The sequence below is a fragment of the Carcharhinus amblyrhynchos genome, chromosome 29 (assembly GCF_965287045.1).
Source record: "Carcharhinus amblyrhynchos chromosome 29, sCarAmb.v2.hapA, whole genome shotgun sequence".
NCBI lineage: Eukaryota > Metazoa > Chordata > Chondrichthyes > Carcharhiniformes > Carcharhinidae > Carcharhinus > Carcharhinus amblyrhynchos.
Window position 1 is genome coordinate 24,851,870 of NC_137352.1, and position 18,525 is coordinate 24,870,394.

The 18,525-nt window shown below is 43.7% G+C and overlaps 1 protein-coding gene across 11 annotated transcripts in view; it reads right to left on the minus strand.

The window, feature by feature from the left end:
- The window catches only part of LOC145359914 (opioid-binding protein/cell adhesion molecule-like), a 1,043,301-nt gene that overhangs the window by 372,529 nt on the left and 652,247 nt on the right, over positions 1-18,525 (minus strand). The gene's annotated exons all lie outside the window — the stretch shown is intronic.

An 18,525-nucleotide genomic window follows, 5' to 3' on the forward strand; every position in this document is an offset into this window, starting at 1 on the left:
GAGTGGCACCCATTATGTTGTATGTTTATATGCAAGTTAGGTTCTACTCATAGGGCCAAATCGATCTTGAAATCTGCACTCAAAAGTATCACTGGATCAGTTCAATCCAGGCAGTCTATGCCATTTACCAACAGCTGCTAATGAAACACGATCATCCCCAAGAGAAATAAAAATGCTGTTCAACAAGCTTTCGCCACAAACATTCACAGTGAAACCTTCACAAGTGCCACTTGCTGCATGGTTGAGTACTCTGTATAATAGACCGATACACAATCCAATTGAACAGTGCCATTCTTGAGGAATTTTGTTACATGCTTAAATGCATACAAAATGTTCTAGCAGTAATGACTTGCATTTCAAGTTTTAAGTTCATTCATTAATGTTACAAGTAGATTTACATTAACACTGCAATGAAATGTGAAAATCCCCGAGTCGCCATACTCTGGCACCCGTTTGGGTACACCGAGGAAGAATTTAGCATGGCCAATGCACCTAACCAGTGTGTCTTTCTGACTGTGGGAGGAAACCAGAACACCCTGAGGAAACCCACGCAGACACAGGGAGAATGTGCAAACTCCACACAGACAGTGACCCTACTGGGAATCGAACCCGGGTCCCTGGCACTGTGAGGCAGCAGTGCGAACCACTGTGCCACTGCCAACCATGCACTTCTTTAGAAAAAAAGAACATCCCACATTTTTTCACATGGTGTAGTGGGAAATTATTTTTCCAAAACCCAGTGGGAATCGCTGGCTCAGCCAGCATTTATCGTCCATCCCAAACCGCCTTTGAACAGATAGTGGTGAGCTGCCTTCTCGTAAGTACACCCACAGTGCTGTTAGGGAGGAAGTTTCAAGAGTTTGATCCAGCAACAGAGAAGGAACAACGACATATTTCCAAGTCAGGATGGTAAATGACTTTGAGGAGTGCTTCCACGTGGTGGCGTTCCCATGTGTCTGCTGCCCTTTTCTTTCTAGACGGTAGTGGACATGGGTTGGTAGTCATTATAAACTCTGCCTCAGGAACATTGGTGAGCTCCAGTGGCGCATTTTGTAGAAGGCAAATACCACTGCCATTGTGAAGTAAGATAAGGGGGGTGGTTCTAGAAAAGCCATAGAGCTTTACAGAAAGATGCTCAAGAATTGGGCCTGGGTGACTGAGGAAAGGGCGAAAGGAAGGATCTAAATTTGAACAAATGGAAATTTTTATGAGGTCAGAGAGTTTAGAGTTGGAAGAAGAAACATTGATAGCGAAAGCTGATGTCACAAAAGGATTTAAAAATGATGCCAAAGATTTTTGATTTATGAAGAAGGAGCCAATACTAGTCAGAGAACAGGAGTGGATGGATAGCAAGATGTCCTGTGGACAGGATAAACACAAAACTTACAAAGGACAAGGATAGGAGGTGAACCAAGAAGGAAGAGGGTAAGTCAGCCTCAACGTTATTGTATTGCAACTTATCTCAGAGATGTTCAGTCATTAGCCTATCTTGCATCCTCCAATCCAATTAGTTTCTTGTGCCATCTCTGGATCATTTGCCAGTTATCTTCCATTTGCTCTTCCCTTCAAACGATTGACAACAGTTTTTTTTGTTATTTATCAGGTTAATACCTGTATCTATATACATTCTCTCAGCTTCCTCTGCTCCAAGGTGAACGACAATTGGGTGGCAATGTGACACAGTGGTGAGCCTGCCTCACAGCGCCAGGGCCTTGGGTTCGATTTGCAGCTTGGGTCGCTGTCTGTGTGGAGTTTGCACGTTCTTCCTATGTCTGTGTAGGTTTCCACCAGGTGCTCTGGTTTCCCCCCACAGTCCAAAAGATATGTGGGTTAGGTTGATTTACCATGCTAAATTGCCCCTTAGCATCCTCTCATGTGTAGATTAGAGGGATTAGTGAAGTAAATATATGGGGTTGTGGGGTAAGAGCTGGGTGGGATTGTTGTCGGTGCAAACCCAGTGGAGCGAATGGCCTTCTTCAGCGCTGTGGGGATTCCATGATTTTATGAACTCTAGCTTCACCAATCTGTCCACATAACCGTGATACCTGATCCATGGAACCATTCCAGTGAATCTATTCTCTATCCTCTCAAAAGCCTTCACCGCTTTAGTTGCGCACAATTGTCCAAGTAGGACTTAATTAATGTTTCACGTAGCTCAGCAGCACGTTCTGGTTTTTGTAGCCTGTGCCTCTATGTATAAACCTCAGGAACCCCTTTCCTTTGTGAACTGTTTTGCCAGTATGTCGTTCAAAGATATGTGCACAGTACCCTGAGGTTGCTCTCTTCTCCAGTCCCCTTTAAAATTGTATAATTTATCTTGTATTGTCTCTGTTCATTCCTTTGAGCAAAATGTATCACTTCACACTTCTGTACACTGAATTGCATCTACCATGTGTCTACCCATTCCAGCAGCCAAAGGTAACCTGAAGCATGAGACTTATTAAGGACACACATAGCTTCTGGCATTATTGACTGCACTGCACCCATTTTTTTCTCATTACCAATTCTTGGAAAATAGATATCTGGATGCAATTCTAATTTTAAGAAGAATATCGGATATCTCTTTGGTGATGAATATTTTAACAGAAAACAGCTAGAACGTGTCAAATCCTCAATCACAAAAATAGAAAACTCCATCGAAAGCTTGCTTGGATCAAAAGTCATACCATGTTTGCAATGATCTGCTGAGCAAAATTTCTCTACAAGACATCGTACGAGTCCCTCATGGGTGTAGACCATTTATCTGTAAAGGAACTAACAGCAGCTCTTCTTTTGAGGGCAGTTTGTGACAAGACAACTTAATTTATTACAGGAAATGTATGTTTGTGCCAATCATCAGCAGCACTGTACAGAATATTATGGTGGGCAGATAGTTTTGAAACTAATTAGCATTTGAATTTAATTGGAAATAGTTTGGCATAATTAGAGAGATTGAGTGACAATAAGGAAGAAATGTCATTCTGTCTTGTATTTCATTATTATTGCCATTTGAGTACCACAATGCCCGAGATATGGCATTTTTAACTGAATTTTAAAAAGGTCCCTTATTTGCCAACCCACAAGCAGGGAGCTGGTGGCCCAATCCTGCTGGAGTGAAGCAGAGACATGAAAGCCCTCCGGAGATCAATGGTAAGGGGGAGTGCCCCGGGCATTGCGAGCTTGGCAGTGCCAGCCTGGCCCCCTGGCACTGCCCAAAGGGCTAAGCAGCAATGCACAAGGGGCATCTTGGCACCACCCACCAGGCATCGGGCAATGCCAAGGTGGTAGAACGTCTGGATCGCTCAGTGATGGTGGGAGGTCCCACAGCAACTCTGCATTTGGAATCGTAGGCAGAGGGAGTGAGGACAAGCGATTGGGCTGGCCGGCAGTCGGGGGGTGGTGGGTGAAATCAGGACCGCCATGGGTGGGGAAGGGAGAGATAGATGCCAGCCAGGAACTGTTGGGTGAGGTGAGAGACAGGACAATGTTCAGGGGGTGGGGGGATCAGAGGGGCAGCATTGCGGGTCTGGCAATTGAGAGGTGATCAGTGCATGCAAAGTGGCCCAATTTAAGCTGTGCTGCCTGCCTGTCCAGTGGGATTAGGCTTGCCCACAGATTTTCAGCGTGATTCATACAAGGGCAATCTGTGATGCAGAGTGTGGAAGATTCATTATGAAAGTCCCACTGAAAAAAGCAGCAGATTTACTCCAGTTTTTACACAAATTTAGCACTATTTGTGACACAAAGAAATCCAAGCCAGATCGTGTCTCAGATGTAATGATGAATTAAGTGGAATAAGCATTTATCTTTAGAACTGAGTCCTCTGCAGTCAAATATCCTGTTGAAGGGTCATGGCACAGCCTTTTGAATACAAGATCTTTTTTTAAAATATAGAGCATGATCTTACTGGCCATTCATGCCATGCTCCCCCCCGCCACTGCAGCGAAGTTGGAGAATTTGGCGACCAACCAAATCTCCGTCCACTGCGGCGGGATGGGAAAATCCTGCCGGAATGAACAGTGGTAAGATTCCAGCCAGAGACTGTACACTTTTTAAAAAGTAGTTTTATTTTCCTTTGTATTTGATTTGATTTATTATCATCGAATGTATTAGTATACTGTGAAAAGTCATGTTTCTTGTGCACTATACAGGCAAGACATACCGTAAATAGAGAAGGAAATGAGAGAGTGCAGAATCTAGCGTCACAGACATAGCCAAGGTGTCGGGCTCACCATTCCTGTCTTTTAAGACAGAATTCCTCATACGCAGAGCAAGATCTCCTTTACTCCAAAATACGGCTCTGCAACGAGCCACTGGAAAATATACAAGAGTGACCCGCATTGATTCGCTCAACTATTTCCTTCCGAGAAGCATGTGGTCTCTGCTCCATATATCTTCAGTGACGCTTGTCACAATGTGATGAACTTGCATCTTATCAATCTATTGCACAGCAGGTTAGTGCTCCACCATAATGCACCACTGTTTTGTTTGTACTTCAGATAGATTTATCGTTTATGTAGCACACATTTCCACACAAGCTAAATAATGACACATTCTGTTCGGCCTCAACCAGGGAAAATCTAATTTCGCCGAGATTGATTTGTAGCCTGGCCCGGGATGAGCTCCACACAGATTATGTTTTCATGGAACTGATGGAGTCGCCAAAAACGAATTACAAGGTAATCATCCAATCAACTTAAACAGAAATCCTAAGAAGGGAAATGTAAGTGGCTTATCAACAACTGCAAGCAACACCAAGCTTTCGAGCAAACAAAATGCTTTATTTAGCTTGGATTAATGCAGGTTAAAAATCGCTGTAACATTTAAAAGTACAGAGCACGATCTTACCAGCCGGTCATGCAATGATCCCACTACAGCAAGGTCAAAGGATTTGGCGCCCAGCCAAAACTCCATTGACCGCAGCGGGATAGGAAAATCGCTCCGGCCGGAACGGTGGTAACATTCCCACCACAGTCTTTCTGGGTCCAGTATTTTCAAAACAATATGTTAATTTCTTTTTGCACCCATTCCTTCAATTAAAGCCATTTTTTATAATTAGTTTTGGACTGCTCCAAGGCCCATTTTCACCCTCGCACATTTTGATGCCACTTTCCTTGCCACAAGGAAGTCAACCTCTAAATCACACAGTTACCTTCAATAGTGCGAACGTGTCAATTATCCAACATGTGACATTGTGAGTTCCAAGTCAAATCCCAAATTGAGCAGCACTCACCAAAATAAGAACAGGCGTGAAACCAGCAAGCTCAAACCATCGCAAAGCTGGTCAGTAGCACTATATTACCTAGAAATGCATTTCTTTTTCTTAAGTTTAAAACTTTATTTATTAGTATCACAAGTAGGATTATAGTAATGGTGGCACAGTGGTTAGCACTGCTGCTTCATCTTTCTGGCTTGGGTCACCGGTGTGGAGTTTGCACATTCTCTCCGTGTCTGCGAGGGTTTCCTCTGCGTGCTCCAGTTCCCTCCCACAGTCCAAAGATATGCTGGTTAGGTCGACTGACCATGTTAAATTGTCCCTTAGTGTCCCAGGAAGTGTAGGTAAGAGGGATTTAGCCAGGTAAATGTGTGGGGTTGTGGGGATAGAGCCTGCAGTGGGATTGTTGTAGGTGCAGACTCGATGGGCCGAATGGCCTCCTTCTGCAGTGTAGGGTTTCTATGATTTCTAAGAACACTGCAAGTAGTTCCCGTGAAAATCCCCTAGTAGCCACACTCCGGCCCCTGTTTGGGTACATGAGGGAGAATTTAGCATGGCCAATGCACCTAATTAGCACATCTTTCAGAATGTGGGAGGAAACAGGAGCACCCAGAGGAAACCCACACAGACACGGGGAGAATGTGCAGGTGCCAATAGATAGTGACCCTAGTCGGGAATCGAACCCAGATCCCTGCTGCTGTGAGGCAGCAGTGCTCACCACTGTGCCGCCCACATCGACTATCTGCGATCTTCAAATGCTTCCTCTTGCACTCTCTCACTCATGGACAAGAACATCAAAGGCCATGTGTGGCAGTGAGATTCATGAATTGAACCTGTGCTGCTATTGCGTTTTGAATGACATGGTGAACTCTGGGTTCATCTCAACTCTTCTGCATTACTTATTTGCCCTCCCTCCAGGAGGTCAAATGCAAGGAATTAAGGGTCAAATTAATAAATACATAGAATAATTACAATCTGAAGGCAGAAGGCCACAAGATCATAATCTCACTGAACACAATTGGTTGGCCTTCTATAGTTTCCTAACTGAATTAAGTCACCTTCTTCTATGGAATAAGTTCCATATTCAATGCTCATCAGATGTCACATCTGTGAATATTATTTTTTCTTCAGTCAACCATCCTAAGCATGCTGGTTCCAGATCATTCTTCACATTTCTCCCCCCTGCCAGCTCCCACACCTGGTTGTCCATCGACACTGTTCTATTTAGCTCATTCCATACATGTTAGTCAGAATTCTCGAGCCATTCGTGCCCCACCAAACCTGAGAGCGAAGATGGAGAATTTGGCGCTCAGCCAAATCTCCGTTCACTGCAGCGGGACCCGGGAATCCTGCTGGCGTGAACGGCCAGAGAATCGCAGCCATTGTCTCTACCTTAGATTTAGCCTTTCATTTTAGTCTTCTTTTTCCCCCAAGCTAAAACCAATTCCATCATCTTAAGCCACGGCAGCGTGCATCCTGGACACACCATGATGATCTTGGGATGGCAGTCTGTTCCTTCAGGCAGACCGTTGTTCATCTTCATAGATTTGGGCATTTTATCCCAGTTGACATTCAGCATCTTCCACGCATGGGCATTGTCTGAAATTGCAATATCAGGGTGATCAGGAATGTAAGGTCTAACGTGGGACTGTGGAACCAGTACCATCCACATTATGATGCAGAGAGTCACATGGGAGGAGCAAAGCGTTTACAGTGAGGCCGGTAGGAGTTGGTAAGAGGAGAACACCTAGTCAGAACTTTTTCCAATACTTATAGGTTATTAATGAATAATTATTGTCCAACCATCCAAGCCTCTCAACGCTTTCATCAACCAATGCACAGCCTTACAACAAAAGTTATCAAAAATCAACAAAATACCAAACAGACGAGAAAACAAGAGGTTTTCTCACCTGTTTTTCCAGCAAGCTAAATTATGAGAGTTTATGGTGGGCAGCACCAGGGTGCCAGACCAGCAATGCCAGAGTGCCAAGCTAACATTGCCAAAGGGACACTGCCTGACCATGCCCCAATCATCCACCACCTCCAATCGCACCAGTGAGCACATCACATCCAGTTCCTGTTAATGGTGGACCACACATGATCCTCACTGGCGTGGAGCTTCCTGGACGTGAGGCTGATTTCACTGGCAGAATGGGGTTGGCAATATCGGGAGAGGCAAGAAATTGCCTCTCACTCATATTTCCCACCCTATAACAGAGGCAGGGAAAAATCCCACCCTATAATTCTGTGCTGCATCTTTGTTAGCAACTCATTCTGCGGGTAGGACTCTCTGGTCTCCCCCATGGCGGGACCTGTGCTCCAGCCAAACATCCTTTCACGATGAGGGGCACTGGAAAACTCCAGCCACGAATGAGGAGGGAAGATTTTGGCCATGTTATAATTTTCCCTGCAAATGTATTATTTTCTCCTAGTCCTTCTTTCAGTCAACTCACATCCTTTACCATCACTGTTTGAGGCCTCGTTCAACAATGCTTTGGGCTCAAATTGTTGGGAGGCAGAGGAGGACAATCTGAGGTGCCTTTGGTAATATTCTGCTATTAAAAAATGGCTGAGTTCAGGGACTAACCATCTTGTAAATCCAAGATTTTCCACTCTGTTTACACAATGACCACCAACACTATCAGACGCTATCCCTTGAACAGAAGTGTACTGAAATAGCTCGTGTCCAACTCATTTTTAAATACAATTTATAAGTCAGAGAACATATGCATCTGTACTATATAAGAAAGCAGGATAGGATATTGAGAGATGTCAGGAATAGAAGCAAGCAGTATGGAGACATTGAATCAACACCAAAAAGTGTGATACCACCTGGAACCAGGCAGGATGTTAAAGCATTCAAAATTTTGATTGAATGAAAAGTAAATGACATGGAAACCACAAAAGGCTGAAACAATTCTATGGGTGACCTTCAAACAAAGTCTAGGCGGCTCAGAAAGCATGTTCCCAATGGTGAGGAATCCAGAACTACAGGTCATAGTTTAAGAACAAGGGACTGAAAAAAAGAAAGATTTTTTCATCCAGAGAGTGGTGAATCTGTGGAATTCACTAACCGGAAAGTTGTTGAGGTCAAGAAGAAATTAGATCTAGCTCTTGGAGGTGGGATCAGGATATTGAATTTGATGATCAGCCGGAATCAAAATGAATGGCAGAGCAGGCTCGAAGAGTCGAACGGCCCACTCCTGCTTCTGGATTTTATTTTCAGTGTTTCTATGCAAAGACAATCTCACATCTGAAGCTCTAGCTTTTTTTTTCGTTAATTTCTTAAATTTTCTTTTTATTTCCTTTCCAAATGTGAGAAGCAAACAGCACATTGTAACATCCGACTGCAAAGATAGATTCCAGTCAAGACTCGAGATTCATTTCTAAGTTATCAGGTCAAAAATAAGCCAGCTGATATTCAGTACATGGCATATCAAAAACAATTTTGTTTTTCATTAACTCCAAGTAACAAAATGCTTCTCTTTCCTGTCTTGTCGTTATATTTTTGTTTCAGTTGAAGCAGTGATGAAACTGCTGATAACTGTGTCTCATTATAATGGATGACAGGCCTCATATTTCAGATGTCCTTTATTAAGGTTTCGCAGGCATATTCCCTGCAAGAATGAATAATTTATTATTGTCATCTCGCCCCGTTAAATAAGTTGGCACGCCTTTTTGCATTCTTAACCCATAAAACATCGCGAGTCTGGCAAATAATAATTAAAGATGTATGAGTTGTTGTTCCACATCTTTTGAAGATGATAATAGCCCTGACGTTTTCCCTAGTGAGGTTTTTTGCACGTCTATAGGATGAGAAAGGGACGTTCAATACTAATGTCAGCAATAAATTTTTAAAAATGAATAAAGTAACGTGTCGCATCATTAATCTCGCAACCAGTACAGGCAGACTGGTGCTGTATGAAAAATGACCAGCCCAACTTTCAAAGTCTCAACTAAAAAATAATTACCTTGTGTAACAGTGAAACATTAATGAATGCCACAAACACCTTGCTACTCAACATTTCCGGTTGATATTTGAGAAACTGATATAAAACAAACTTCAAATTGCATAGCAATAACAGCTAAAGCAGAGGCATCTTCTTCCCTCCATTTCAACGTTGTTGGCAGTCCCATTAACATGAGGTGCAGCTGTTATCCTCCACCCCATCCTCCAACCTACAGGTGGCCAGCGGTTAGGGTACTACTGCCTCATAGTGCAAGGGACCTAGGTTCGATTCCTGGCTTGGGTTGCTGTCAGAAGCCCATTTCTGGCCTGCCTGGCTCCATTGTGAAGATTATCATTGTCTCCTTTTCCACAAAGAAATGTGGCTCACAGTCCATTAGTGAAGCCTGAGAGGGGTGCATGGAATCGGGCATGGGTGTGGGTGGGCAGTACAAGCTGGCATGGATGGGGCATGGGAAGTGTGAGGAGGGAAGGGGCTGAGAGCTGGAGGACCTTTGTCCTTCTTTCTCCCCACTGGGGCAGTGTATCATGGCACCAAGGCTAACCATTTGAACAGTCTGCCTCAGTACCGAGCAGCCACTGTGGCTGCCTTTGCATATTTCCTGGAATGGCTGATCTGCCTCCATCGATGAATACGTCATCTTGATGGACTCTCTCGCTGAGGCGAGAAGGCCAAGAATTAAACTTTCCCAACTCCCACTGAACCGACACACATGGCAGATGAAATTTAATGCACAGAATTAATGCACAGCATTTTGGCAGGAAGAATGAGGAAAAGCAATTTCAAACAAGGGATACAATTCTAAAAGGGATGCAGAAGCTGAGAGACCTGAGGGGTACCTGTGCAGTAATCATTGAAGTTAGAACATAGAACATGGAAAAACTACAGCACAAACAGGCCCTTTGGCCCACAAGCTGCGCAGATCATATCACTACCTACTAGGCTTACCTATAACCCTCAACCCTATTAAGTCCCATGTACAAGTTGACAGGTGAGCTCAAAAAATGGCCCATAAAACAGATGGGATCCTTGGATTTGTAAATAGAGACACAGAGTCAAAGCAAGGACATTTTGGTAAGCTTTATAAAAACACAGGTTCAGCCCCAACTTCAACGTTATGTTCAATTCTGGTCAGATAATATAAAGGTAAAGTCACTATAATCCTCGGAGACCATTTCCTTTGACAGGGATAGCTGACTAGTGGTGATTTAACCTGAAGATTGTGATATATGTATGCAATGTATGTCGGGTTTGGAGTGCATACTGTCCTTTATGAGTCTGGATCAGGTGACCCCTGGGAAATTAGTTCCTCCCAGTGTGGGACCAGGTTGTGGATCTGACTGGTACAGTGTGGACTGACAACAAACCAGCCTACCTTTGATTTTTTATGCACCCTTAATCAATACGGCATTACATAATAAAGATCACCACACCTCAGGCGATGGACAAGGTTGAGAAAATGGGGTCTTCGTGGTTAGCACTGCTGCCTCACAGCACCAGAGACCCCGGGTTTGATTCCCAGCTTGGGTCACTTGCCTGTGTGCAATTTGCATGCTCTCCCTGTGTCTGCATGGGTTTCCTCCGGGTGCTCCGGTTTCCTCCCAGTCTGAAAGATGTGTTGGTTAGGTGCATTGACCCGAACAGGTGCCACAGTGTGGTATCACTTCATTGCAGCGTTAATGTAAGCTTACTTGTGCCTAATAAATAAACTTTAATAACCTCTGCCAGTATGGGAATTGAATCCATGCTGTTGGTGTCGCTCTGCATCACAAATCAGCTGTCCAGCCAACTGAACGGGTCACAGGGATGAGGAACTTACCTAGATGTACAGATCGGAGAAGCTGTGCTCCATTGAGAAGGTTGAGAGGACATTTGATTAAGGTGTTCAAAATCATTAGGGGGTGTTTAGGAAAAGGCTGCTCACATTGGCAGAAGAGTTTGGAACTAGAGGACGCTAATTTAAGGAAAACAGCAAAAAACATTCTTTCCTCTTTGGATCAACCCGAAATGTTTGCCTTTCCAATTGGGTCATTTCTAACTCTGTTGTTCAGCCTTTTCAGTAAATTCTTAGAATCAGAGCATCCCTACAGTGCAGAAGAGGCCATTCGGCCCATTGAGCCTGCAATGACTCTCCGACAGAGCATTTCACCTAGACTCTCTTCTCGACTCTTTGCCTGCAGCTCCACATATTTACCCTGCTAATCCATTTAATTTGTACATCTTTGGATAATTGGGCAATATTTAGTATGGCCAATCCACCTAATCTGCACATCTCAGGGACCCAGTATAGTGAAGTGTGGGGGAAGGTGGGAAGGGAGAAGGGGGGAAAAATGCAGTGAAAGATGGATGAATCCAAGAATAGAGAGTTTTAAATCAATGCCAACAAATAAATAAAAGAGGCCGTGTTCAAAATTAAAAGGGAAAGAGAAATGTTCAGACCATGTGATATTAGTAAAATAGTATAAAACAAGAAAGGTTCTGATGAAGAAAATTAGAGACTTGGTAAGCAATTGCTTGGGAAACTATAAATGTTTATTTTAGATCCTGTCCAAGAATCGAGAGATGTTGCTCCTGACCTCCCAGATACCACATCAATACCAAACTCGTGAAAAAACAGGGAATTCAAAGTGGTTGAAGATAAAAGTACTTGTTAAGAAAGAGGAAAAACAGTGTTACGAGACAATTTTAACTGTGCAAGAGTCAGGGGAGGTCAAATAAGATAATAAGAGCAACAGTGCCAATGGCAGAAGGAGGGCACAAGGTAACAAGTGGCAGCTGTTAGACTTGAAAGGTGTGTTTGAATCACTACATTTTCTAATCCTTTCGCATTGAGTATTAAATATCTGAAAAATAGCCACAGATGGGATTAACTGTGGACCAATGAAAGAAATTGATGAATGTAGAGTGGGATCATCAGCATGATGAGTGTAGGATGCAGAAATGTGAAGGAGCAGAGTGGGAGAGATAATGAAGTCTTGGGGAACGGCTGCATTAATGGAACAATAAAGTACAGGGACACCAAGTGCAGCTAATAGGAGCTGCAAAAGCACATATCAAAATAACAACTTGCTTGAATGTAGCTGACGTAAGTCAGCACAAACATTCAGGATTACTTAACTGCTGTATAAATAGTAAGAGATTGCGTTTATTTTTGCAGCTGAAAGTAGGTTGTGGAGAAAACACAGGAATTCAGAGTTAGATTTTGACCAAAAAAAATCAATTTGGTTCAAACAGGAAAGTTTAGATGCAAAACCCAGCTTTTTATTGTAATCACGCTCATTAATCATGTTCTAACAGTCGTCATGGGGATTGAAAATTGCAAATAATGATAGCAGCTTACATTATGTGATGAAGCTCAAGATTAAATCCCAGTTTAATATTATTTTCCTCGACAATATCTCTTCAACACGCTTTTCTTCATCCACCTATTCAATCCAAAGTCATGGCATTGAGTGTTCATCAATTTGCTTCGATAGTCATTACTGAATCTACCTCCACTCAACTTCCTGATCCTATCAATTCACCACATCTGTTTTTCCTTATATTGTTTTCTGCCTTTTTTGCCAATTCTCGTAAAGTTGTCTCCTCTGGTCACTAACCCTTCTGCCATGGTAAACACATTACTCGCAACAAAACCCTTAATCATAGTTACTGCCTATATCTGGAAGTGACTTTCAAAATGTTTTACCAAGACACTGCATTAGGCTCAGACTAAAAATAAGTTGCTTCAATTATCCTGCTACTGCAACCATAAAAGATACTGATCCATGCAACACAGTGCCAAAGCAAAAGGCCAGAGCTGCCTGATTAAAACTTTTGCAGATAACATGATGAAGATACATTTCTTAAAGGCACAGTAGCGCCACAACTTCAATCAACAGTGTTTTTAAACACTTCTATTATCGAGATTGCAATCAGAGTTAAAATGAAAATGTTCCAATTTTTCTAGCCTGCCTTTAGCATTGCATTTCCTCAAACCAGGCAACACCCTATAATTCTGTATTGTATTCAATATAAATCCACAATATCCTTCCAATAGTGTGGAGAATAATCCTACAGAGAGTACTCTGAATTAATGAAAAAAAAGCATATCATTAACTTTTGCCTTTTATATTATACGGTTTTTGGAGATTAAAATCTAGAATCTTATTAGATATTTCCCTAAGGTCTTATCAACCTGGGGTTCTCTCTGTAAACCTATTCAATAGGAATATTGGTGCAATGGTTATGTTACAGAGCTAGTAATGATAAGAAGATGGGCTGAATATTCATCTCCTGATGCTGAGCAAACCCCTTTATTCTCACCTGCCATCATTTTATTAGGTCATTAAACAGAGGGTCATTTAAGTGACATGGGACAGGATTTCATGCATCTCCCACAGTGTGTATTCCAGCAGCAAAGGCAGCTCGCCATTAGCCGCTGGCAGGATTGTCCGGTCTCAGTGATGTCCACGGAGTTTGGTGTGGCTTGCCCGCCCTATCACTAGGGAACTCACTGCGAGGGGGATCACCTTTGACAGAACCGAAAGATCCCACCAGCGGGAAAGGCCAGAAAATCCTGTCCATTGAGTTTGATTTGAAGTACTTTCTCCTATATCAGGTCCCTCAGTCGTTGTTATTTTAGGTGGGTTCCTAGAAGCTGTGGGAACCAATGCCAGGTCAGACAGTTGGTGAGCCTCAGGGGAAACCTGCTGTGAATTGCTAACTTTGTTTGACTGGCAGATTTATTACCTTGTATTAACTTGATCTTTGTTTGAATGGCTGTACGTCTATTTGGACAAGATAATGGATGGGAATTTCTGGGTGCGCTCGCTCCAAAGCCGGAAAATCCCACCCGGGGTCAACGGAACTTTGCACTGACCATATCCTGCCCACTACCATTCCTGTTTTCCCGTGGGACTGGAAAATTCTACCCAATAACTTCCTTCAATGGATGTATTTGATTGACAGTTTTCTGAGCAGGTAATAGTCAGAATTTTCTTCAAAGGGAATGTTAAAAGCCAGATCATTTTTATGAGCGCATGGACATTTCAAATATTCCCAGTGTTACTACAGTGTTTCATGAGTTCAGTGCTTAGTGGGTACTGAGCGAGTAGATATAGAGGATGTATGGAGAGCAAGGAGGGAATGGGGGATATGAGGGAGTGTGGTGGAGGAATGAAGATAACATAGAACAGTACAGCACAGTAATAGGCCCTTCGGACCTTGATGTTCTGCCGAGCTACGACCAAACTCAAGATCAAGCTATCCACTCCCCATCATTCTGGTGTGCTCCATGTGCCTATTCAACAACCGTCTGAAAGTTCCTTAAGTGTCCGACTCCACTATCACAGCAGGCAGTCCATTCCACACCCTAACCACTGTGAGTAAAGAATCTACCTCGGAAATCCCTCCTATATCTCCCACCATGAACCTTAAAGTTATTAAGAACCATAGAACCCTACTGTGCAGAAAGAGGCCCTTCAGTCCATCGAGTCTGCATCGACCACAATCCTACCCAGGCCCGACCCCCATATTCTGACATATTATTACCTGCTAATCCCTCTAACCCAAGCATTTTAGGACACTAAGGGGCAATGTTAGCATGGCCAATCAACCTAACCCACACATCCTATGCCCCCCAGTAACAGCTACATCCACCCAAGGAAATAGTCTCAGCACACCCACTGTATCTATCCCCCTCATCTTATAAACCTCTATTAAATCGCCTCTCATCCTCCTCTGCTCTAAAGAGAAAAGCCCCAGCTCCCTCAACCTTTCCTCATTAAGACCTACCCTCCAAACCAGGCAGCATCCTGGTAAATCTCTTCTGCACTCTCTCCAATGTTTCCACATCCTTCTTACAGTGAGGTGAACAGAACAGCGCACAATATTCCAAATGTGGTCTCACCAAGGTCCTGCATAGTTGCAGCATAATCCCACGGCTCTTAAACCCAAACCCCCTGTTACTAAACTCTAACACACTATAAGACTTCTTCACGGCTCTATCCACTTGAGTGGCAACGTTCAGAGATCTGTGGATATGAACTCCAAGACCTCTCTGTTCCTCCACATGCCTCAGAACCCTGCCGTTGACCCTGTAATCCGCATTCAAGTTTGTCCTACCAAAATGAATCACCTTGCACTTATCAGGGTGAAACTCCATCTGCCACTTTTTGACCCAGCTTTGCATCCTATCAATGTCTCTTTGCAGCCTACAAGAGCCCTCCACCTCATCCATTACTCCACAAATCTTGGTGTCATCAGCAAATTTACTCACCCATCCTTCAGCCCCCTCTTCCAAGTCATTGATAAAAATCACAAATAGCAGAAGACCCAGCACTGACCCCTGTGGTACACTACTGGGAACTGGCCTCCAGTCTGAAAATTTTCCCTCCACCACCATCCTCTATCTTCTACAAGACAGCCAGTTACTTATCCAATCTTCCTTCTAAAGGCCAAATTTCCTTCTATCCCACACCTCCTTACTTTCTTCATGAGCCTACCATGGGGAACCTTATCAAGCAACTTACAAAAATCCATGTATACAACATCAACTGCTCTAGCTTCATCTAGACACTTAGTTACCTCCTCAAAGGATTCAATCAAATTCGAGAGGCAGGACTTACCCCTCACGAAACCGTGCTGACTGTCCCGGATTAAGGTGTATCTTTTCAAATGGTCATAAATCCTATCTCCCAGGACCCTTTCCATCAACTTACCAACCACCGAAGTAAAACTAACGAGCTTATAATTACCAGGGTCATTGTCATTTCCTCTCTTGAAGAGAGGAGCAACATTCACTACTCTCCAGTCCTCTGACACAATCCCCATGGACAGTGAGGACCCAATGATCAAAGCTAAAGGCTCTGCAATATCATCCCTTGCCTCCCAAAGTATCCTAGGATGCATCCTATCTGGCCCAGGGGACTCATCAACCCTCAGGTTTTTCAAAATTGCTAATACATCTTCCCTCAGAATATCTATCTCCTCCATCCTATCAGCCTGTATCACACAGAAACATGGCCCCTCTCCTTAGTGAGCACTGAAGAGAAGTATTCATTCAATGCCTGCCCTATCTCTTCTGACTCCATGCACAAGTTCCCACTACTATCCTTGACTGGCCCTAACCTCACCCTGGTCATTCTTTTGTTTCTCACGTAAGAGTAAAAAGCCTTGGGTTTTTCCTTTATCCAACCCACCAAAGATTTCTCATGCCCCCTCCTAGCTCTCCTAAGCTCTTTTTTTAACTCATTCATAGCTACCTTGTAACCCTCAAGCGACCCAACTGAACCTTGTTTTTTCATCCTTACATACGCTTCCTTTATCCTCTTGACAAAACATTCAATCTCCTTTGTGAACCATGGTTCCCTCACTTGCCGTTTCCTCCCTGCCTGACAGGGACAGACCGATCAAGGACACGTAGTATTTGTTCCTTGAACAAGCTCCACTTTCTGTTTGTGCCCATACCTGACAGTTTCTGTTCCTACCTTGTGCTCCCTACTTCTTGCCTAATCGTATCATAATTACCCCTGTCCCAATTATAAACCTGACCCTGCCGTGTGACCCTATCCCTCTCCATTGCAATAATGAAGGACACCGAATTGTGGTCACTATCTCCAAAGTGCTCTCCCACAAACAAATCTAACACTTGGCCCAGTTCATTACCCAGTACGAAACCCAATGTGGCCCCACCTCTTGTCGGCTTATCAACATATTGTGTCAGGAAACCCTCCTGCACACGCTGTACAAAAAGTATCCCATCTGAACTATTCAACCTATAAAGATTCCGATCAATATTTGGAAAGTTAAAGTCACCTATGATAATTACCCTGTGACCTTCACACCTATCCATAATTTGCTTTGCCATTTCCTCCTCCACATCTGTATATTTGGGGGCCTATAGAAAACTCCTAACATGACCAATCCTTTCCTATTTCTAACTTCAGCCCATATTACCTCAGTCGGCAGATCCCCTCCGAAATGCCTTTCAGCAGTCGTTAAACTATCCTTGATTAACAATGCTACTCCTCCACCTCTTGTGCCGTCTTCCCTACTCTCAGTGAAATATCTGTACCCTGGAACTGCCAACAACTATTCCTGTCCCTGTTCTAACCATGTCTCTGTAATGGCCACAACATCATAGTCCCAAGTACAAATCCACGCTCCAAGTTCACCTACCTTAATCCTGATGCTCCTTGCACTGAAGTAGGTACACTTCAACCCACCATCCTGTTTGCCTGTACACTCCTGCAACCTTGATACCTTCCTCAGCACCTCACAACCCTCATCACTGGCTTTTGGATTACAGCTCATTTTGCCATCCCCCTGACAAATTAGTTTAACCCCCTGCCGAAGAGTAGACGTGGATAAGTAGACATGGATTGGGCATTGTGGTAGTGGAGGGGGATTGAGAGGTATATTGTGAGGGCTAGAGAGCCGAACAATGATGAACTGAACTCGGCTAAAGTCCCAGTAAAGAGAAGTAGGCCTTCTAATCTGCCAGTCTCACCCACCTCCACTGCTGCCTTGAGCCTGCTCAGGAGGCAATGGCCCCCATTCAAGCCCACACTTCTGACCTGTAGAAGTTGGGACTGTGAAGTTGGGAAGTGGTCATTCTTCCTGGACTGAAGATGAAAATGCAGCCCTGAGAGCTCAAGGTTGAGACTAGTCTACAGTAGCACTGTGAAACAGGCTCATTGTGAATCAGCAGCGGATCCTTCATCATGACAACTTTTTTATTCCATTACACTGAAAAATATTGCCACGAGTTTTAATTCAAAACCAATTAAACACAAACCATGAGACTCGGAGACAAGCCTCTGAAAAGAACTATTGATCTGTGAACTTCAATGGAAAGATGATTGAGTGTGGGGAAAAAAATAGTCAGTTTCATATACCTTTTGCTTCTTGGGTGATCCCTCACGTGGTCCCTTGTTAAATCCTTTCCAAAACTCCACGTGCAGTACAACCAGTACGACAGTTCTATTATCTAGCACGTCTATCACTTCTTTAAAAGAACTCACATTCATCCATTCTGAAATCCATGTTTCCTCCATCTATTTCCATGGTGTAACACTGGTACAATGGTTAGCACTGCTGCCTGATGGTGCCAGGAGGCCGGGTTCAATTCCAGCCTCAGATGGCTGTCTGTGTGGAGCTTGCACAGTCTCCCTGTGTCTGTTGTGGGTTTCCTCCATGTGCTCCAGTTTCCTCTTCCCACAAACCAAAGAGGTGCAGCTTAGTTGGATTAGCCACGGTAAATGTTTGGGGTTATGGGGATAGGACGGGGGTGGGGATTGGGGTGGGGGTGGGGAGAAGCCTGGCTAAGATACTCTTTGATGAGTCAGCGCAGACTCGAAGGGCCAAATGGCTTCTTTTACA